General features: G+C 49.0%; 1 long non-coding RNA gene across 1 annotated transcript; it reads right to left on the reverse strand.

Annotated features, from left to right (window-relative positions):
- Positions 1-15979: 15979 nt before the first annotated feature.
- LOC119173284 (uncharacterized) lies at positions 15980-16897 on the reverse strand. Its single transcript, XR_005110020.2, has 2 exons — positions 16483-16897; positions 15980-16211 (listed from the first exon to the last, which is right to left on the reverse strand). It is a non-coding gene; the product is annotated as an uncharacterized LOC119173284 (long non-coding RNA).
- Between the last annotated feature and the right edge of the window lie 3039 nt (positions 16898-19936).

Raw genomic sequence — 19936 nt, forward strand, 5'->3', positions numbered from 1 at the left:
CTCCAGACTCCGCCTGTACTGAGTCATTTTGACGAAAGCACTGACACGGAGTTGCACACAGATGCCAGCAACATTGGACTAGGAGCAGTATTAGTTCAGTGGCATAACGGGATAGAGCGGGTGATCGCTTATGCGAGCAGAACATTATCTCCAGCAGAGAAAACTATTCCGCAACCGAAAAGGAATGCCTTGCTGTTGTTTGGGCCATAACAAATTTCCGCCCATACTTGTATGGTTGCCCATTCAGGATATTACCATTCCCTTTGTTGGCTCTCGAATCTCAAAGGTCCCCCAGGTCATCTAGCACAATGGAGCCTTGGGCTACAAGAATTTGGCATCACCATAGTCCACAAATCTGGGTGGAAACGCACTGACGCTGACTGTCTTTCACGTGCACCGGGCGAAAATGAGAACACTGACTTTGCAGACGATGACACTCTGCTTCCTGCCGTATCAGCAACCAGCCTGGCTTGGCAACAGCGTCATGACTTGGAGCTGATCCCCCTCAATGACTACTTGGAAGGGCACAATTCTCACCCTCCTCGAAGCTTTGCACACTCACTATCCTCCTTTTGTTTCCGAGATGGAGTGCTTTATAAAAAGAACTTTAACCCTACACACGCTATGTATCTGCTTGTTGCACCAACCAGACCTCGTTGTGATATTTCACATGCGTGTCATGAATAGCCATCGTCCGGATGCCTCGACTATATGCACATGCTATAACGGATTCGCTGCACCTGCTACTGGCCACATCTCGCAAAGACTGTGAAGCACTACGTTTGCACATGTCGTGACTGTCAGCGACGTAAGATTTCACCTTTACGGCCACAGGGACTACTGTAACCAATTGGCCCACCGAATGCGCCTTTTCATCAGATTGGCATGGACTTGCTGGAATCATTCCCCGCGCCTTTGTTTGAAAACCGGTGTATTGTGGTTGCTACTGGCTAATTAACACGCTACTGCAAAACAAAGGCACTTGCAAAAGCTACCACTGCAGATGTCGCCCGTTTTTTCGTCGGCAGCGTCATCCTATGTCACGGTGCGCCAGCTGTCGTTGTAACTGATCGTGGGACAGCTTTCACTGTGGAGATGCTGCAGGAAGTCTTGCGCTTAAGTGGCACGGAACACCGTAAAACAACGGCTTACCACCCGCAAGGAAATGAGCTGACTGAACGACTCAACAAAACAATTGCAGACATGCTGTCAATATATGTGACCGCCGACCACAAGAACTCTGATGCTATTCTTCCTTACATACATTTTGCGTACAATGCTGCTGTTCAAGAAAGTACCGGTTTCTTACCTTTTCGCTTAGTCCACGGTCGCGAGGTCACGACGACGCTCAACGCCATGCTCCTACCCTACAACTTAGGAATGTACCTCATAGATGCCGCCAATTTCGCGCAGTGTGCAGAGGAGGCCTCAAACTCGCTTGTCGCGGTTTTCAGTATCATCAAACCACAGACGCACGCCGCTACAATCTTCGTCTCTGTGAAGTTATTTTCAAGCCTGGTGATGAAGTCTGGGTGAAGACCGCTATCCAACAGCGTAGTCGTTCGGAAAAGCTGCTTCACTGCTACTTTGGCCCCCATAAGGTCGAGCGACGTTTCAGCGACGTTACTTATGAGGTTCTTCCAGAAGGCATTTCGAGACGTTCCTGTCGCGCCCCGCAAACTGAAGTCATTCACGTTTCAGGGCTCAAACCATACTTTTCGCGCTGTGACTCACCAGTGGAGTGACTGACTTTATTGGTGACTTCGCGCGCTTTTTTTTTTGTTTTCTCCTTTTCCTTACATTCTTTCCTATTTTGCTTATTTGACTCCTGACTTCACAACCGACTACGTTATTTCTGCTGACGCCTTTCATTTTGCTTGTCACATCCATCACATTTTTTTTTGCCTTCATGTACAGCATCGAGATGATGCTTCTTGGGAGAGGGGGTAATGACGCATGCCACTGTTCACCCGCTGTGCCTCATACTCGTTTTCGCTGGAAAAGAAAAAGAGAGAACATTTTCGTTTCTCTGGTTCTGGTCAACTCCTGGCTGTTGGTCTTGTTTTGCTCGTTACAATATCATATCTTATAAACAGCATCAAAAGAGCACTTGGTCAATTTCGTTTCCTGTTTAGTTGTGCATAGCTGTCATTTCAGATTTTTCGTAGCATTTTAAAGCATTGAAGTTGATAGGGAGCAGAAAACAAGAAGTAAATCTGTGGTGACTGTTGGCTATGGTCATTTTGTGCAATAACCTATGAACATCGTGTATCACAAGCATGAAACAGTCTTACCTATGCTTTTTTTGCTTCACTTTTTAGTCTTGTCCTTTTTCGTGCCAGCTAGGGGTTCACTTGCAACTGTTAAAATGGAAGACAGATAACTGGACGATTTAGGGCAGTTCACTTTCACTCTCATTCCCAGAGACCCCACAAGGGGGTATTGCTTATGGGGTGGGTTACAAGATATACAACATGGTGAATTCTTTGTTACACGGTATTCACAATGCCCATAGACTATATAGGTGGCGCGCCGTGCATTCCAAGATGGCTACGGGAGAAGGGTCAACCCGTAAACACGACTACAGTCATTGCCTCCTTTATAAAAATCTGTGCCGGTGTCACAGAACGAGCGGTAAAAATGGGCGCGCCGCCAAATTCTTGCGATAACGCGCGAAAGAGACGCCGCGAGGTCAAAAGAAAAAAAAGAAAACAAACATCCAAGGCTCCCCGGGGCGCGCGCTCTCCTCTCGGAAGCGTGGCTTCGCCGACGAACCTCCTCACCCCACAACGGCGGTCGAGCAAGCGCTGGAAAGTTCCAGAAGGAAATAGGCGTGGTCATACCGAGCTCAGTCATCTGCCGCGGAGGGCGTTCCAACCGTCTCGCCCTCTTCCCAGCCTTCGCTGCGTATTGCGCCGACGAAATGATGAGAACTTTCTGGAATGTCGCGCGGAAGGTATTTAACCGAGCAGCGGAGATGAGAGATCAGGAGAAGACGGAAGTAGCGCCAGAGTGCGTAGGGATCCCGCCGTGTAGTCGGCGAAGGTTTTGTCCGTAGGGACGAAGCAGGAAATGAGGATTTCCACCTGAGGGGTGAAGGCTTGAGCTACAGGCAAGAGAGTGTGTTTACCGCTATCGAGCGAAGACTCGTGGCGACAGCTGCGTGTGTGAAGCCGACGTGTTCGGGCGAAGAAGTTTGAAGCTTGGAGAGTGGCCAATTGAAGACGCGAGGTTTCCTGGAAGAGAAACTTCGAGGGCGCGGAACGACAACAACGCTGGACTTTGAGTGAGTGATTCTCGGAAGAGTATCATCCAGACTTTTGTTCCAAGAACTTTGGACTGGATAGGTTTTCTATCTCTTTAGTCTTTAAGTGTCTTGGTGGTTGTTGCGGTTCGCGGCGACCGCAGTCTGCGGGTAGCGGGGCCGATCGCCGTCGCTCCGTCGCGCCAAGGACCAGGGGAGAGCTTTGAGCAAACTTAACGGGTTTATTTACATCTTTACAGAGAGTTGTCGAGATGACAGAAGAGAAGAGAAGAACTAGTGGTTTCACAAACCACGAGCGTGGTGGTTAAACTTTACATAGTTCAGAGCAAGGTTCAGAGCGACGTCCAGCACTCTGCCGCGTCGTTTTATGCCCTGTCGGGCTCCTCCTCTCCGAGTCGACCACCAATCACGCACACACAGGTGAGGGGGGGCGAGCATGCAAGGTCCACGTGAACACTGCACTTTGGTGGCGCCAGCAGGGCTCTTCCTCGTCGTGTGTGAGCCTTTAGTCGAGAGTGCCCACGATCCTGGCCGCATACTTCAGAGGGTCCGCCGATTTGGTTCGCTCAATTAGCGGGGCGATCCGCGGCAGCCGCCGCGGTCTCCCCCAGGAAGACGCCGTCCCTGTCGTCCTCTTGGTGGCGTCGCGGCGTCTTGGCGACACTACGTCTCGTACTCCTGGGACAATGCCTGGCGGGCATAGGCAGTCAGCCGGTCGGCTACTTGACAATGGATTAAAGAAGCGCGGCTCTTTCGAGACGTGCCCGGTTCGTGGATTCCTCTGGGGAGAGCCCTTTGACCAGCGCCGTCGTCGTCTGCTGGTTAACGCGCTAACGATGCGTGGCTGGCGCAGGCGGGAGATAGAGCGGCGGCTCCAAAACCCTCTTTGGCGACATTCCATCCCGTCGGCGCCGCTGTCAATCAGTAGGCGCCGTCTCGTGGGGCCGGCCTCTGTTGCTTCCTCCGTCCAGCCGTGGCGAGACTGTCCTTTTGGCGCTAATCCGGCGTGGCGAATGACCCGCTGGGTCAAGGCATAGCTTGACCGCTACAGCTCCTCCGCCGACGGGAAGATCTCGGACGTCGGGTAGTATCAGCTGCTCGACGGGAGAGATCACAGTAACCGCAGTCTCCCAACACCATTTAAACCACTAAGACCAACTGCTAGAACCAGCAAGCGCCGGCAATGAGTTTTCGGCAACCAGGCCGGTCTTTCAAATGTGCCACAATGCACCTACGCTTTTTTTTGTTCTTTTAAATGGCAACCACACTAATACTCTTGCCCATAGCTAAAATTTTCGATTACTCGAAATACCTCTTAAAATCATTACGGAAAACGTCCCTCAACGTTCCGTATAACATGACGCTCAGCTAAGAATTCAACTGATCCCTGGGCACATACCAAAATAACAAAGGGTAATGCAATTTCGTATACTAACACGCTTATTTGCTGAATGTAGTTTCATGTCAGCCCATGGTTTTAAAGAACGCACAAGACTTTGCTGTGCGCTCTAGCATGACATCTTACTCTCATCCAAAGAGCGCTAGCATACCCACACGCACCTAACCATAGGCGATATCTCTCTCACCTAGGTATCCTTAAACCCTCATCTGAACGTGAATTTTCTCAAGGAACAAACGCAAGGAACAATCACACTTGATGTACACGTCAGGAGTGCGTAACAAAACAGGCGTTAATTTTGCGCTAAAACTTCTGTACCGAATGTTTATCCCCATGAGCATTTCGAAAATTGCTTTTGTTTGGTTTTATTCTAAAACCTTCCCAAACATTGCTCATTTACTCTATTGAAGACGGCATGCGATGCCGCGCTTCACTAAAGGGCACGAAGCATAGAAACTCCGGCGCCGCTCGACTACGCTACCGCGCTTTCAAAACTAGCGGGCGTACCAAATCTTCATTTGCGACTTGCGTGCTCGTATCTTAAAAAAACTCCTTTCACGCAGTCGGTTGACTGATGCGGGCCACTGCTTTCTCATAACGCTGAACAATTCAACTCGAAATTTTGACAAAGCTTACACGCAAACAAAATCTAGAGGGAAGAAAAAAGTGTCCAAGCAAACTAGCTGTGGAGATGACACAGGAACACCACTTTAAAACCAAATATAACCAAACAGGTATGTTTCAAAATAAACTCCTGTGTCCGACTCTCCCTCCTACAGCTGTCGCTCCCCCTTCAGCCGTACACGCGGCGGTCGTGGTCTTCGACTCTGAAAACGCGCGAGACTACAACGTGCACGAGCAACAAGCTGAACTGCAGCGTTACGCCTCATTCGTGATTTTGGCGGGCTTCTGTCAGTTCGGCGTAGGGGACCGGAGCGATGCGTGGGACAGAGTGGCCATGCCTTCTCTGGGCTAGCTCGCGTGTGGTGCTGAGCTATTGTGGCTTTTCCTTTTTTTCTAGGACCCCTTCTACAATCCCGTTCCCGCAAAGCTTTAAATCTTCTGCGTACATTCCGTCGCGGGGACGCGCGCTGGGGCCTACCCTTGGAACCTTACTTTACGCCACAAAGGACCTTTCTTTGAACTGGCTGGTAACCTACTCTTGGGCCGCTCGCCCGGCTGATTGCCCCCTCTTTTACCCCTTCGCTTTGTCGCTCGCGTACGCCTCTCTCGTTTCCGGCGACGTCTGCGACCGACCTGTCCTGCACCGCTGGTGAATTCGTTGCCGGTTGAGTTATCAATGGTTTTACCGCTCAAGGGTGCCTCTGCACCACCTGCCACAGCGTTTCGGCACTTTGATTTCTTGGTTCTGTCGCCTTGTCCGGCCGATTCACCTCAGCTAACGCTGTACTCAGGTGCGCCCCTAACGTTCTGTGGATAGAACGGAAAGACCGGCGCTCTCCACGCAATTCCATTCGCGAACCCGCTTTCTTCTTACCTTTCGTCCGGTTGCTCGGACGCATGCACTGTAATTTTGACGCTGCTGCAAAGCTCTTATTTGCTACGCTGACAGGTTTTGCGCCTTCTTTTACACGCGTAGCACTGTTCGTCTTTCTCGCGGATTTGCGACGTCTCTTTCGTCCGCGCCGCTTTTTGCGTGTCGCTTCCGAGCCTCCCGATCGCATCTCACACTCGTGAACCCTCTCACAGCTTTCGTCAGCTGTCTCAGTTGCGCGGTCTAAATTATTTTCGCCCTGGTCATCTTTATTCTCACCCTCTAGACCGGCGGACTGGTTAACACACTCAGGAACAATGCAGCTGTTTCCCTTCGAAAAATCTTGCTCGCATTCCTGAGAGCTGTCTGCAACTGCACTGATACCCTTCTCTACGCTCGCTGCTTCTGAGCCTTCTCCGGTGTTCTTGCCTACTTCGACCTCATTTGCAAGATCCACCGTCGCGACAAACCCAGTTGAGGTCTGTACCTGTTTTTCTACAGCTATTCTAGCTGTTTCGCTAACAGTTAACTGGCAAAGCACCTCGTCGCACTCGCTCTGGCCTTCGTCGGCCTCTCTACTCAGCGCAGCTTCATTCGCAGCACTCAAACTCGATTCGCCTTTGAATCCGCTGCTATGGTCACACGTGCTAGCCTTCTCTAAAGCTCTGGGTTGCACCTCGCACTTCTCGTGCGCTACACTTGCGGATGGCTGAATCTTCCACTGCGTTTCCTCGACTTTTTGTTCCGACAGTTCAATATCTAGGCTGAGTGCTCGCTCGAACTCTTCACCTCGCTCCCGTTGTTCTATCTCCCATTTGCGCTCACTATTCACCTTGGTGCTATGAGAGACACGCGGACCTCTCTCAGGCTTGGTTTTAATACCAGCACACCGCCGCGCGTTCTTCAACGGAGCGTTCATGAGCTTGCACTCAATTTGCTTTCTGTCAACTCTGCTGCCGAAGCACCGCAGTAAGGCTGCCTTAGCTACATTGTAACTGTTGAACTCGTCCTCGGAAAGGTACCCTATTCTACCAATTAGGTCGCATGGAAAGACACTCAATAAGGCGATAGACCAATAGTCTTCGTCGAGCCCTAGGTCTGTGCAAACATTCTCGTAAGAGGTTAGGTAACTCTCTATATCCTCGCCCTCTTCAAATGCATGGATCCTCGAATTTACTTGAGACCATCTAAGGCACTGTATTGATCTTCTTGTCTCTTCCAGTTTTCCCTTTAGAGTTTCCTTCCACTGCTCTCTCTCTTGCTCTCGCCTTTCCTGACGCTTTTTCTCGCGCTCCTGTTCCTCACGCTTTTGAATATCGCTCCATGTTTCTTTAATATCTTCACTGCTTAGATTCAAGCTATCGATAGCGCTAACAATTGCGTCTTTCTTCATCCCCGCATTTACTTCTGCTCCCAGCTCCTCCCCCAGAATCAGGAGCTGATTCTTCAACAAACGCTTCCAATCCATGACAGAGAACTAGTGTGGTGCAGCTCACTCTTTACCCAGAAGTTCCGTAAACAACTGCTTCTGTGGTAGCCTTTACCAGCGAAAAGATTGCACTTCTATCTTATCAGCCTGGCAACCAAAAAACCAAAGCCAGCACTCACCAGTCCACAGCTGCCAGTCTCCATGATCTCGGCGTGTTGTTCATTCTCCGTCCTCCAGGCTCACATCCCACCGCTGCCACCAGTTGTTGCGGTTCGCGGCGACCGCAGTCTGCGGGTAGCGGGGCCGATCGCCGTCGCTCCGTCGCGCCAAGGACCAGGGGAGAGCTTTGAGCAAACTTAACGGGTTTATTTACATCTTTACAGAGAGTTGTCGAGATGACAGAAGAGAAGAGAAGAACTAGTAGTTTCACAAACCACGAGCGTGGTGGTTAAACTTTACATAGTTCAGAGCAAGGTTCAGAGCGACGTCCAGCACTCTGCCGCGTCGTTTTATGCCCTGTCGGGCTCCTCCTCTCCGAGTCGACCACCAATCACGCACACACAGGTGAGGGGGGGGGGGCGAGCATGCAAGGTCCACGTGAACACTGCACTTTGGTGGCGCCAGCAGGGCTCTTCCTCGTCGTGTGTGAGCCTTTAGTCGAGAGTGCCCACGATCCTGGCCGCATACTTCAGAGGGTCCGCCGATTTGGTTCGCTCAATTAGCGGGGCGATCCGCGGCAGCCGCCGCGGTCTCCCCCAGGAAGACGCCGTCCCTGTCGTCCTCTTGGTGGCGTCGCGGCGTCTTGGCGACACTACGTCTCGTACTCCTGGGACAATGCCTGGCGGGCATAGGCAGTCAGCCGGTCGGCTACTTGACAATGGATTAAAGAAGCGCCGCTCTTTCGAGAGGTGCCCGGTTCGTGGATTCCTCTGGGGAGAGCCCTTTGACCAGCGCCGTCGTCGTCTGCTGGTTAACGCGCTAACGATGCGTGGCTGGCACAGGCGGGAGATAGAGCGGCGGCTCCAAAACCCTCTTTGGCGACATTCCATCCTGTCGGCGCCGCTGTCAATCAGTAGGCGCCGTCTCGTGGGGCCGGCCTCTGTTGCTTCCTCTGTCCAGCCGTGGCGAGACTGTCCTTTTGGCGCTAATCCGGCGTGGCGAATGACCCGCTGGGTCAAGGCATAGCTTGATCGCTATATGGTTCAATGCATGCGACTGCATTGTAGTGCGTATCGTTGTCTGTGTCCGTTGTTTTGAGTGTGGCTGATTGTACTGTGTAGTACGTTGTTTGATTGGTGACGTATTGTATGTAACTATTGTGGAGTGTGCATTCTTGTGTATTGTTTTCGATCTGCCATTTTTTGAGAATATAATATTTGTTTTGTTTATCAACTCTCGGCTCTGACTTGTTCTTTGGGCCACAGCCGGCGTCCGCTGGCGCGCCAAAAAGGACCACTTCTAAATTGTCCACGCTTTCGTGGTGAGGTTCGGGGGGCCACTACTTCGGCCTTTGGAATTAGCCCGGCGATCGCCTCCCTAATTAACGGGACGGGGGTGTGACAATTAATCTGGCGTCCGCGACACAGGACCTTTTGGTGCACAGTGTGTCCAAAGTAGTGAGAAAGAGTCTCGAGTTGTTGATAGTGCTATCGGAACGATTTTGTGTGTTGCTCTGTGTTCTCGTTAACGAGTGCAGGGGAGTGTTCCGATAGACTGATTTAGGCAGATACTTTTTGCACGCGGCAAGGTTTTATTTGCGAGTTGTGAGACACAATGGATCTCGAAAAGTTAGTTGCGCTTGGTGAGAAGATGGGTCTTTCTGGTGCCGAACTACGGAAATGGGTAAGCCAGAAGGAGAAAGAGGCGGTGGAGAGAGAAAGGTTAGCAGCTGAGAGAGCGAAAGAAGAAAGAGAGCAACAATTGAAGTTGGAGTTGGAGAGAGAAAAGCTGGCAGCTGAGAGGGCGAAAGAAGAAAGAGAGGCAAAGGAGCGACAGCTGAAAGAAGAAAGAGAGGAAAGGGAACGGCAGCGGCAGCACGAGATGGAACTCGAGCGGCTCCGTTTGCAACAGCGAAGTGACACTCCCGTCCAACCTAGAGTTGAAAGCAGCGAACGGGAAGATCATGGCTTCCGCTTGAACCCAAGCAAGTTGCTCGTGGCGTTTGATGAAAGGAAGGACGACCTTGACGCGTACCTTCACCGATTTGAGACGATTGCGAAGAGCCAGAATTGGCCGGAACATCAATGGGCAACTGCTTTGAGTACTTGCTTGAGTGGTGAAGCGCTCAGTGTGTACGGTAGGCTGACGCCGACCGATGCAGCCAACTATGCAACGGTGAAAGGTGCTTTGCTGAAGCGATTTAGATGTATTGTAGAAGGATTCCGGAACAGATTTCAGACAGGAAAGCCAGCTGATGGTGAGACGGCTACACAGTACGCCGCCCGACTTAGCCATTATTTCGACAGATGGATTGAACTTTCAGGGACAGCGCAGGAGTACGATGAGCTTAGAGAGCTCCTAATCAGAGCACAATTTCTTACTAGTTGCCACCCAAGCCTGTCGCTGTACTTGAAAGAGAGGAAGGCTGAGTCACTTGAAGGAATGCTTGAATTGGCTGATCAATTCTTGGAAGCGCAAGGTGGAACTAATTTGGCCAAGGTCAAGAAGGAGTGTCCCGAAGACTCGAAAAATTCGGCACCCGAAGAAAAGAAGCGTGCACCAGAGAGCATTCCGCGATGTTTATGTGCAACCGAGTGGGTCATCGCGCGAAAAACTGTCGAACGATCTTTACGAGCCCTTCGGTAGTAAAATGTTTCAAGTGTGGTCAGACTGGACACAAAGCAGACGCTTGTCGGAACGGAGTGAGTCAAACTCACCAGGTATCCTGTGTGCAAGCGGCACCGAAATCTGATAATAATGCCGTCACCGATGGATTCGTAGAGTTGAAGAATGGGGAGAAAATTCCTATTGTGGGTGCGGTAATGGCAAAACAGCCAACAGGTGTTTCTAAGGGAATGCCAACGCTGCCTGGAAAAGTTGCAGACAAAAAGATTACGGTGTTAAGAGATACCGGCAGCTCCACTGTTATCGTGCGGAGAGATCTGGTACGGGAAAGTGAGTTAACAGGCAAAACGAAACCGGTTTGCCTAATTGACCGTACCGTTCGGATGCTTCCCGAAGCAGAAATTGAGGTTAAAACCCCGTACTTCAGCGGGAAGGTTACTGCTTTATGCATGACGACCCCCCTGTACGACCTTGTCATTGGAAACATCGACGGGACGCGAGGACCGAATGATCCGGAATGCTTGGGAGAAGATCCTAAGATAGAGCCCTCGCCAACCCAGCGACCGCGAGATACAGTGGAGGAGCAGCCCGTGACGGATCTCACTAGAGCCCAAGGTGAAGCCGCGGCGCAAGAGACAGTGAATGAGAAGATGATCGTGTTGAATGAGTTCAGGGGCCGAGCAACTGGACTTACGTCGGCACGACCTCAACCGACCGACAGTGTAAAGGAGACGGGGTTGGCCAGTCGGGCAAAATGTAGAGACATGATCAAGCTGGTAAATAAACAGACAGGACCCGTCGAATGTTATGACCCTTTAACAGTGTCAGAAGTGACAATGATGGCTGAGACGCCGCCTCAGATATCGTCGTTGGAAAGGGCTCGCCGAAAAGGAACGTGGAAACACAAGAAGAGATCGAGCGAGCACCGCAAGAAAGGGCGCAAGCGCCGCTCGGAATGCACCGGATAGGTGCCGAGGTCGAATCTGAATGTGTTTGGCAGTGCTGAGTGCCATATGTTGTGTTAATGTCCTTGTTGTCCTGTGTCGCAACTGTATGTTGAGTGAGTCAAAATGTTTGTTTCGGTAATGTGATGTATAGTAATGATGTGAGTATAGTAATTGTTGTAATGAGAGAACTTTATACATTTGTATTGTTTGGAATGTGTGATGAAGTGTTGTAGTCATGTACCTGTGGCTATATTTCATGTGTCGTGGAATTGAATTACAATGTACAGTTGTATTGAGGATCTATTGTGAATGTGAAGTGTCATGAGCGACGGTTTGTGTTACAGTCTTTCAGAGTGTGTGTTGACTGTTCGCGCTCGTTTGTGTGGTTTGGAATATTATGAGATAATATTCTTAAAGTGGGGGGCAGTGTCACAGAACGAGCGGTAAAAATGGGCGCGCCGCCAAATTCTTGCGATAACGCGCGAAAGAGACGCCGCGAGGTCAAAAGAAAAAAAAGAAAACAAACATCCAAGGCTCCCCGGAGCGCGCGCTCTCCTCTCGGAAGCGTGGCTTCGCCGACGAACCTCCTCACCCCACAAGGGCGGTCGAGCAAGCGCTGGAAAGTTCCAGAAGGAAATAGGCGTGGTCATACCGAGCTGAGTCATCTGCCGCGGAGGGCGTTCCAACCGTCTCGCCCTCTTCCCAGCCTTCGCTGCGTATTGCGCCGACGAAATGATGAGAACTTTCTGGAATGTCGCGCGGAAGGTATTTAACCGAGCAGCGGAGATGAGAGATCAGGAGAAGACGGAAGTAGCGCCAGAGTGCGTAGGGATCCCGCCGTATAGTCGGCGAAGGTTTTGTCCGTAGGGACGAAGCAGGAAATGAAGAGGATTTCCACCTGAGGGGTGAAGGCTTGAGCTACAGGCAAGAGAGTGTGTTTACCGCTATCGAGCGAAGACGCGTGGCGACAGCTGCGTGTGTGAAGCCGACGTGTTCGGGCGAAGAAGTTTGAAGCTTGGAGAGTGGCCAATTGAAGACGCGAGGTTTCCTGGAAGAGAAACTTCGAGGGCGCGGAACGACAACAACCCTGGACTTTGAGTGAGTGATTCTCGGAAGAGTATCATCCAGACTTTTGTTCCAAGAACTTTGGACTGGATAGGTTTTCTATCTCTTTAGTCTTTAAGTGTCTTGGTGGTTCAATGCATGCGACTGCATTGTAGTGCGTATCGTTGTCTGTGTCCGTTGTTTTGAGTGTGGCTGATTGTACTGTGTAGTACGTTGTTTGATTGGTGACATATTGTATGCAACTATTGTGGAGTGTGCATTCTTGTGTATTGTTTTCGATCTGCCAATTTTTGAGAATATATTATTTGTTTTGTTTATCAACTCTCGGCTCTGACTTGTTCTTTGGGCCACAGCCGGCGTCCGCTGGCGCGCCAAAAAGGACCACTTTTAAATTGTCCACGCTTTCGTGGTGCGGTTCGGGGGGCCAATACTTCGGCCCTTGGAATTAGCCCGGCGATCGCCTCCCTAATTAACGGGACATGTGTGACAGCCGGGCACACTACCTGTGGCTGCTGTCGAAAGCTTGTTCTCACCACCGCCGCTATGGGGTGCTGGGAAAACAGAGTATCGGTCGTCTTGGCGACCGCGGCTGCCATTCTGTCCCAGTGCGCATTGGTGGCGAGCCGCTGTAGCGTTCATCCTGTTCAGTGTTCATCTTCGCTTTGTGAGATATTTGCTGACTAGTCTGTAGCATCCCTCACGATGGCCTAATGTGTGCCGTTATGTAAATCGGATGAGAAAAAAAACAGCCGGGATTTATTTTTACGAAATACCCGCTGACGCGGACGCACGATCATGATGACTTGCTGCAATACGACGTAACATGTGGTAGCTGATTACCACCTCATGCTATACCAAAGAATGCAGTAGGCATTTCAAAAATGAATACTTCATAGAAAGCAAGTGTCAACGCCACAAGATAGAGGCTGTGCTGTCAGTTTTTGAAGAGTACCCATCGCAACTTCAATTAAACTGAACGCCGGCATGAGATACAGCGACCAACGTCAAAAAAGTAAGTGCTACAGCGGTGTGAAATCACTCTGCGAGAAGCACTCGACACTTCGAAGACACCATGGGATGCCAGGCTGGAGTGGCTTGAAGTAACACTGCCCATGTACTTGAGCTCACGGGGATACACCAAATCAGGGAGTACTTGGTGGTATGGGATGAACATCATTTGAGGGCAGGAAAGCTAGTAGCAAGATAAAATTTGAGAAATTATTGAAAGAAATGGGGGAGGAGCTTTGGGCCAGGAAGGTTTTCAGCTATATATACATGACGAATGCCGATACAAAATGGAGAAAGCGAACCAGAAAAGTCACGGTAAATATTTGGAAAACAGCAGGGGGCTAAACCAAAAAGAACCATCAGTTAAGAAGAAAGTGAATGAAACGGAGACTGACTTCTGGAAAATAGGCATGATTAAGAGTTTGCCCCGACAAGGTGGTCTAGTGGCTATGGTACTCGGCTGCGGCGGCTGCATTTCCGATAGAGGCGGAAATGTTGTGGGCCCGTGTGCTCAGATTTGGGTGCACGTTAAAGAACCCCAGGTGGTCAAAATTTCCGAAGCCCTCGACTACGGCGTCTCTCATAATCATATGGTGGTTTTGGGACGTTAAACCCCACATATCAATCAATCAAGGCATGATTAAAAAGTCTGCACTAGAGATCTATCGAACTTTCAAGCAGGAAATAGCCAAGGAAAGGATCTATGATAATTCTCGGGGTAGTTTTCTGCTGTTTGAGGAACCAAGACTTATCGGGCCAAATATACAGTGCGTGTGGAGAGGAGGAAGAAACTGCTGAACACTTGATAATGCTCTGTGAAGAGCTTCACCCTATAGTTTAGGATGATGGCGCAGAGTTTTTCAAGGCACTGGAGTTTATGGGTATGGAGGTCAAAATAGACTTTAAGCAGGTAGAAATAACTAGGAGGAGGTTATCCGATTGGTGGCAACAATCAAGGCACGAGTGAAAATGAAATCCTTCACTGCAAAGTGCCACGCTATCATTTAAAAGGGCAAAAAAATATAAATTTAGTTTTTGTTCACCAAGTATTATGGCTAGGTGGCGTTAGCCACCGCCTGATATAAAGTGTACAGCCATATCAATCAATCCATCTATCCATCCATCCTCCGCCGCTTAGTGCTGCGCGCACAACGCCAGGGAAAAAGTTCGGGTGCGCCTCTTCACTCATTGCGCGCTGAAAAACAAGTGGCATAGTCGTAGAAGACGCACAAATTATTTATGGCGTATCTCATACCTGATAATGCTGGGCTTGAACATATATATACCTCTGAAGAGTGCACTTTGCTGGCAGTGTTACAAGCCCCGAAGTGCACGCATGATCGTAGCCTCTTTGAGACAGAAAGCGCCACATGACACACTGGGAACGCTGGATGCTCTCTTTCGTCACATTTCATATGATGTAAAAAAAACACGGCCTTTTTCTCTCCTTTCTGTGCATTTATCGCAATTTTCTTGACACATGCGAGGTGCTTGATTTCGCGATAATATTGGATGCCTTTTTTTCTCTTCTTTCAGCAATTGCTGCACCTTCTTGCATTTAGAACGATGATGTGGCACTTGGTAGCGCAATCGTCCTATCATAGTCTGGTATCTACCCGCCCGAGGAGCGTGGCTGTTTATTATTTGCGTACAAACACTTACTGCTACTTGTTCAATGAAAGCATTATGTGAAGTTGCAACATCCAGATCTATTTCGTTTGTCTCCGCTTCTTGCTTCCTTCAGATTTGACGTAGGTGCAAAGATCGGGAAGCAAGATATTTGCGAGGCTTCTATGCACTTGAAATTAAGTAGGAAGAATAGTTGTCGAAAAGAAAAGCCACGGAGTCAGGAATATGTTTTCTGATGCGGAACGCAGGCACATAGTCTTCATCGCGCAAGTTTCTGCTGTATACAACTGTCCATACAGACTTGTTGATGAGGTTGTCTCTCGAAATATTCTTTTGTCATTTGGCACACAGCTCAGTATTGTTTGGGAATTGGAGAGGACCCAGTCAAAAAAGTTCAAGTGATCCAATTGAAAAAAAAACAATTGACGTCGATTGGTTTTCAACCTATTGAAATTTCCCCACCTGTCGTAAATGTCCCAATTATGTCTAATTGGTGAACCAGTTCATATCCAATTGGTTATAACCATTCAGACAGTTCTAGTAGCTAATTGGTTGACCAATTGATGTAGGACGGGGACCAGTCGGTCATCCAATTGAAGCTAACTGGCGCCCAAATGGCTAACCAGTTAAAGTGAACTGGTGTGCAAGTGATAATCCTGTTAATCTTAAATGGTCCCGCAATTGAAACTAGGTGGTGTTCAATTGGTTAACCAATTCGAATAGATGTAGTCATCTAATTGAAGCTAGCTGGCGTCTAAATGGTTTGCCAGTTGAAGAGAACTGGTGTCCAACTAGAAGGTCTGTTGAAGGTACGTCGTGTTCCAATTGGTTAAGCAATCGAATAGATGTTGTCATTCAATTAAAAGTAACAGGTACTCAACTGGTGAGCCAGTTTAAATAGACTGGTTCCCAATTGGTTAACCCGCTGAGCACAAAAAAAATTTAAATTGTCATCCAATTAATGCAAACTGGTGCTCAACATGAAGAGCCTTTATTAGACAACAATAGTTCGGCGAAAATGACTCGTACAGAGCGAGCTTCGTAGTACAACTCCCGATTTCTGTTAGTAAGGGTACTTGTAGTAAAACTGCCGCTTGTTCTGCTGTAGCTTCTGGAAAGGACGTTGCTGATATATTCTTGTTGCTCAAGAGTTCTTTCTTCCGTGTTGCATCAGCAATCATGCAGGCAGGCTGCATGAAAGAAAAATATAAAACAGAGAGAAAAATTAGCTACATGGCTACAGTGAAGAGGTTAATGCACTAGTCTAAAACGCTGTAACTGCACGCTCTGGCACTTTCCAGATCAGGGAGTTCGAGATAGTCCACACGTGAGCATTCGTCCTAAGCAGTCATGCATGCCAACATTGACAGCGCAATTCTGAACGCGTCATTAGAGTGTTCCAGACGAGTGTACTTACCTCTGCTGGAAGGACGGAAATGTTATTGATGTAACAAGACTTACTGTGTAGAGTAGCTCTCACACACTGCATGCTGGCTGTGCCCGTGCACCATGTCCGCCGCAGTCGCGAGCCAACACTAGTTAGGATAATGAACAAAATGTGCGAAAGGTGCTAATAATAAAGCGGTTAAGGTGGTTCAAAAGCAAAATACTTGCCTTGGTTGTAAAGAAGTAGGGCTGAATAAATGGATCATGCCAACACGAATACTGCAAAGACGCTGGATATAAAACACGCCGGTAAAGCTTGTGACTTGTGTCCGCTGCGGTGGTGCGCGGCATGGAGGAAGGAAAAATATAGGAGAGGCCATGATATCTTTTCCGTGAAGCCGCCGCATCGCAAACACCCGCGCCACCTCCTAGCAGAAAAGCATATAAACGCAACGCGATTTCCGGCGAGCAGCCGCTGCAGCGGCCTTCGATGCGGCGGGGCCGGTGGGGGGGGGGGGGGTTCTTTGCCGGCAGATAGTCAATGCACGAGTGCTGCTTCTTTCGCGCGTTTTAAGAAAGCTGTGCGATGCCCAGCTGTAGTGCATACTCGATGCGAATTGCGTGCAGCACCGGATGTACCTGGTGGCACTTTTCACGTATGTTCGCTTCACCGTTGATCAATAATGCATGATATTTGGATGCGAAGCTATCGACAGTACGCTACGCTGGTTCTTACTCATTGCGTCAACTAAGAACACGCACAAACTTTCGTTTTTATTGTTGTAGGCATCGTGTCGCGTTTTGAGAAGTTGGGTTGTTCATACGGAAGGACAATAAACTTTTCTTGTTATCGGACTAAATGTGTGTGTGATGTACGGTGTGCGCACGCTGCGTGTTAGTTGTGTGCGCGCGCACTGGAATTACACACTTTACGTGCACGATCGCATACACATTACCGTGGTGCCTTCTTATCAGCATGAAGTACGTCAAGTACTAGGCTGGCGTTGCACGGAATAGCTACGAAGCAAACTGTCAAAATCGTGCATTGTCACACTGACACTATATACGAGCAAAGAACTGATAATCGGCCCGAAGATCGGGAAATCTGGCTAAGAGGGAAAAAAAAAGAGTTACGGCGAGTAGAACGCATAAGTTACTGCCGGATGAGTTCGAATACGATGATGCAAGGGCTGAATGATTTAGATTACGACACGTACCGGTGCTTTCTGTGCTGTTGCACAAGAACACTCCACGAAGTATTTCAGCACGCCGCGCTCGGGCCTGCCTCGCACGAACAGTTTTGTAAAGGTGTGCTCGCAAATTTTTACTGCATGGAAACGATACAACACGCGTTAAGTTAACGCCAGGACTATATAAGCGAAACGGCGTTGAGAGCACGCCGCGGAGCATCTGCTGTTTTGTTTGCCCTATACCGGTTTGTTTGCCCCATAAGTTTGACGTCACTTCCGCCATACTTCTCGCAATGCATTGCGATAGGATAGAGCCTCTCGCCCCGCCGCGGTGGTCTAGTGGCTAAGGTACTCGGCTGCTGAACCGCAGGTCGCGGGTTCAAATTCCGGCTGCTGCGGCTGCATTTCGGATGGAGGCGGAAATGTTGTAGGCCCGTGTGCTCAGATTTGGGTGCACGTTAAAGAACCGCAGGTGGTCGAAATATCTGGAGCCCTCCACTACGACGTCTCTCATAATCATATGCTGATTTTGGGACGTTAAACCCCACATATAAAATCAAATCAGGATAGGGCCTCTCCTCAGCTTTTCCTTCCTCCATGGCTGTGTTCCAATACTCACCGCAGAGGGCTAAATAGACAGCTAAACGGGTGCGACTGTTCTCACAACAAATCCGTGCAGGGCGGGGCCTCGCCGCGATGACGTAGCCACCATTTCTTTTCTTTTCTCTCTCTCCCTCTCTGTTTGGCAGCGCGTTCGCTCAACACCACCTAGACTTGGTTCGCTGTGTGCTGTTCTGTGGCTGTATGCTGTGCGCGGCGTCTCCCTGTTCTGTGGCGGCGTGCGCTGTCTTGTCATATTAAGCTGTTGAGAGGTCCTTGGCTGTTGTCAACGGGAGGTATGCTGTGCGGACATCAAGAAACCTACATATAAGAATGTCTCGATTGCTTCTTAATGTTTTGCTCTGGGCGTAGATTTAGCATTGAAACACGTAGATGAAGGGACTCAACACGGCAGGACAGGCTTGTTTGCAGTTGCGATTAGTGCAACACTAGACAATTGATTGGTTTTCACCTTTTTAAAGGTCGGGTTATCATTGTTCTGGTTGCCTGTCCAGTTTCCCTGGCACCGATTCATTTCGGTTTGAGTGGAGTACCGGGTCCGGGACATGACCCGATCTTCAGAAATTTTAAGAAACGTTATTGGAAGTGAACTGTTTTAGTTTCGGGCTCCAGTCATGATTAGAACAGCGCATGCAAGCTAATCATGACTTAAAAAAAATTAAAGGTCTGCCATAGAGTCACATACCTTATCTATTTTGCTCCTGTGCTCTTTAGATAATTGCCTTGAATTCAAGGCAGAGCTGCGCTTGGGCATTTGTTTCCATTTGTGCGTTTCAGAATTAACATTTATGTTATTTTCAACACCGAAAAAGCAACCGTGTGCAACACGAGACACGAATTGTGGTCGAGTTATTCGTGACATATCCGTATGTGCCATCCCTGGTCCTGCTAAAAGTGTGAATTACACGTTAGAGCGAGGCAGGCCCGATGTTGAACTCATATGAGAAGCTGAAGCGTCAGCGTCGAGCTTTTTTGTAGTGTTGTATTAAAAACCCAAGGCCCAACAAAACTGTAACGTGTTGGTGCTGCTTGTAAGCTGTAACTTAAACGTCATACGAAAAAAGTCTGGGTAATTATTAATAATAATGATAATTATATTTATTATTCTGGTTGACGAAAGCCAGCCAGAATTTCTTGCCAGAGGCAGCGCATCTTAGTTTTTTTGCTGCCATTACACAAAAACTAAAACGAGATTTGATATTGCCCTCTGCCATGCATAAAACTAGGTGCCTTCATTAAATCCTCTTTATTATTTTCAGCCAATGTCGTCTTCCCCGTGATCCACTGCGAATCTCGAATCCCTCTGGACAATGTGCCGTTTCCAGTTGTCAAGGGAACCGTCAAAGTATGCATATCTGGAATGGAATACTAGCAGAAGACACAGGAGAAAAAGAGGACCAAATATGTTACATCGTGATGCACTTGCTAACGTTTCAATCTCATTCAGATATGCAGTAGCCTTCCAGTTCAAAGATTGTGTGCAGGCAGTGTAAGGTGCATACTTTGCGGCAGCTGTATTTAACGTATTTTCCCTTATGCATGTGCCCCTTTTGGGGCCCTTAGGCTATTTCTAGCCAATGAATACATTTAGGAAAAGCCCAAGAGCATTATGACTGTGAACGAGACACATAGCCGGGGGTTGCTGCACACCGAAATGTTCAGTTTTGCTGGGACCTCTTCTACCTCCTCTTCCACTTTTGACGTTTTGCCATGCCTTC

This window comes from Rhipicephalus microplus, chromosome 5, assembly GCF_043290135.1.
Source record: "Rhipicephalus microplus isolate Deutch F79 chromosome 5, USDA_Rmic, whole genome shotgun sequence".
NCBI lineage: Eukaryota > Metazoa > Arthropoda > Arachnida > Ixodida > Ixodidae > Rhipicephalus > Rhipicephalus microplus.